Source organism: Entelurus aequoreus, linkage group LG22, assembly GCF_033978785.1.
Source record: "Entelurus aequoreus isolate RoL-2023_Sb linkage group LG22, RoL_Eaeq_v1.1, whole genome shotgun sequence".
Taxonomy (NCBI): domain Eukaryota; kingdom Metazoa; phylum Chordata; class Actinopteri; order Syngnathiformes; family Syngnathidae; genus Entelurus; species Entelurus aequoreus.
Genome location: NC_084752.1, coordinates 17118268 through 17121835, shown reverse-complemented (window position 1 = coordinate 17121835; position 3568 = coordinate 17118268). Strand labels below are relative to the sequence as shown.

Below are 3568 nucleotides of genomic sequence, written 5' to 3'. Positions count from 1 at the left end.
ATATATATACACAGTATATATATATATATATATATATATATACACACACACAATATATATATATATATATATATATATATATATATATATACATATATATATATATATATATATATATATATATATATATATATATACATATATATATATATATATATATATATATATATATATATATATATATATATATATAAGGGGTGTGGGAAAAAATCGATTCTCATTTTAAAAAATCGTTTTTTTTTTGTTTTTTTTATTATTAATTATTTTTTTTAAATTAATCAATCCAACAAAACAGTACACAGCAATACCATAACAATGCAATCCAATTCCAAAACCAAACCCGACCCAGCAACACTCAGAACTGCAATAAACAGAGCAATTGAGAGGAGACACAAACACGACACAGAACAAACCAAAAGTAGTGAAACAAAAATTAATATCATCAACAACAGTATCAATATTAGTTACAATTTCAACATAGCAGTGATTAAAAATCCCTCATTGACATTATCATTAGACATTTATAAAAAAAAAAAAAAAGAACAATAGTGTCACAGTGGCTTACACTTGCAACGCATCTCATAAGCTTGACAACACACTGTGTCCAATATTTTCACAAAGATAAAATAAGTCATATTTTTGGTTCATTTAATACTTAAAACAAATTGACATTATTGCAATCAATTGATAAAACATTGTCCTTTACAATTATAAAAGCTTTTTACAAAAATCTACTACTCTGCTTGCATGTCAGCAGACTGGGGTAGATCCTGCTGAAATCCTATGTATTGAATGAATAGAGAATCCTTTTGAATCGGGAAAAAATTGTTTTTGAATCGAGAATCGTGTTGAATTGAAAAAAAAAAATCATTGATGTCCCCACATGATCATTGCAGGAGAAATACTATACAGAAACACATTTACACACTACTGCGTATTGGACCACATCAACAGTGTACAAAACGGGTTATTTTCTGGCGCGTTTGAAAATCAATAAACCTGCATCAGCAATTAAAACATATCCTATGTGGTACTATCAAAATTTAAATGGCAAAAAACATATTAAATGTGAAAAAATAAAAAAATACAATATTTGAACTCACAATTTGTAGAACCCATTCGACGCCATATAAGCCAGTGGTGCCGCTTGTAGTCGATTTGAGTCGCCTTAACAACTTAGCTCGCTGATCATGATTTCTGGTTATATTAGGCCAGCAGAGAAGGCCTTGCTGGCCCTGACGGCACACCACTGATATACACTATATTGCCAAAAGTATTTGGCCACCCATCCAAATGATCAGAATCAGGTGTCCTAATCAGTTGACCCGGCCACAGGTGTATAAAATCAAGCACTTAGGCATGTATAATGTTTCTACAAACATTTGTGAAAGAATGGGCCGCTCTCAGTGATTTCCAGCGTGGAACTGTCATAGGATGCCACCTGTGCAACAAATCCAGTCGTGAAATGTCCTCGCTCCTAAATATTCCAATGTCAACTGACGGCTTTATTATAAGAAAATGGAAGAGTTTGGGAACAACAGCAACTCAGCACGAAGTGGTAGGCCACGTAAACTGACAGAGAGGGGTCGAAAATTCCTATAAACACACTAAAACGCAACCTTGTGGACAGCCTTTCCAGAAGAGTTGAAGCTGTAATAGCTGCAAAAGGTGGACCGACATCATATTGAACCCAATGGGTTAGGAATGGGATGGTACTTCAAGTTCATATGTGAGTCAAGGAAGGTGGTGTAGTGGATTGTCCGAAGCTTAAACAGGCAACAAAAGTAGTTTAGTACAACAAATTTATTTACCCATTATCAGAAGTGCAGGTTGAATTAAGTTGGCCGTGCAGACAGACCACATATTACTCCGGAGTAAACAAGACACACACAAGCCAAAATCACTCTCGAGTTCCGGTCTTCTGCCATTTTTTATATGTCTCTTGTGCGTCATTGTTTGTTATCTAATGCGCCACGATTGTTTTGTCTGTTCCAAAACAACCTTGTATCTCCTAGTCATATTTGGAAAATCTAAACATTCTGTAGACAGGTTGGCATAACTCCATATTCACCTTTGTCCCACAACTGGTCCATTCAATGGCACAAAATAGAAGAGAATTGAAAATGAGCGGACATTCTTAAAAGACAAGAAATATAGGTCAAAGGTCAGAAATTCTACTACAGTGGCCAAATACTTTTGGTAATATAGTGTATATTAGATTGTTTCTTGAAAATATGAATTGATTTAAAATTGGAACAAATAAGAATAGCGATTTGGATGTGAATTAATATTTTTTGAGCACCCCTACTGAGCATGTTATGTTAATTAAGAGACTCCATAGACGTGAATATGAATGCTTGTTTCTCTCTGTAACTGACATTACCAGGGATTGACTGGAGACCACCCAGTCTGCTCGCCCCCAGCGTACTGGTGTCTCTCAACAAAATAAGTGGTACAAGTGTTTACTTGACATTTTATAACTTCACCCTGTACCTTCAGCTTTCACTCTGTCACTTTGTCAAAAGTGAAGAAGGAAATGTAATTACCGGTTACACCATAAGAGGTGTACTGTATGAACCCACAAAATGGCAACATGTTCCAAGTGCGATTTGCACACAATCTGAGAAAGGTTGGTCTCCCTCTGTAACACACTCCTCCTACACAGTGCACAGATTCTCTATTATATAGCAGACAAAATGCCCTTAACAGCTTCGACTAGCATTGTAGCAGTTACATTAACATATAGTTTAGCAATATTGCATTCATTGCAGAGCATTTTCTCCATGCACAATCAAAGATCCCATTAGGGAGTGAATGCCCCCAGTGGTTCTCATTAGGGTACCGTCTCCTTCTATATTATTATATAATGAGAAGAAGAAACAAATGTATAGACATATGTTATTGACGCCAATGTTACAGTAATTTAACACAAATTAAATGTTTTAATTATAACAATAATTAAGGTGACAGGACTGTGCTGAGATTTTAACCCCTCATCCCCAGTCAAGAGTTAAAATACTAGAAAAAAAAATGCCTTTCTATGGCATTTACAGGATCTGAATGATGCAACTTTCTGTGTACCATGTGACATGGAATGTTCCAACATTTTCTACAGGCAGTATAGGTCATGCGTTTAGGCACAGGTGTCAAACTCGAGGCCCAGGGACCAGATCTGGCTCGCTGCATCATTTTAAATGGCCCTGGAACACCTGGAAATAATGTCAATAAGTACCTTATCTTTCCATACTACCTATACATACATACATACATATATACACACATATATATATATATATATATATATATATATATATATATATATATATATATATATATATATATATATATACATACATATATATATATATATATATATATATATATATATATATATATATATATATATGTATGTATGTATGTATGTATGTATGTATGTATGTATATATATATATATGTATGTATATATATATATATATGTGTATGTATATATATGTGTATATATATATGTGTATATATATATGTATGTATATATATATATGTGTATGTATATATATGTGTATATATATAT

At 33.2% G+C, this 3568-nt stretch overlaps 1 long non-coding RNA gene across 1 annotated transcript in view; it reads right to left on the bottom strand.

The window, feature by feature from the left end:
- LOC133639259 (uncharacterized) overlaps nt 1–3119 on the bottom strand; it is a 63301-nt gene extending 60182 nt beyond the window's left edge. The window contains exon 1 of the long non-coding RNA XR_009823759.1: nt 1104–3119. This is a non-coding gene — a long non-coding RNA (uncharacterized LOC133639259). The remainder of the gene's footprint in view (nt 1–1103) is intronic.
- Nucleotides 3120–3568: the final 449 nt, after the last annotated feature.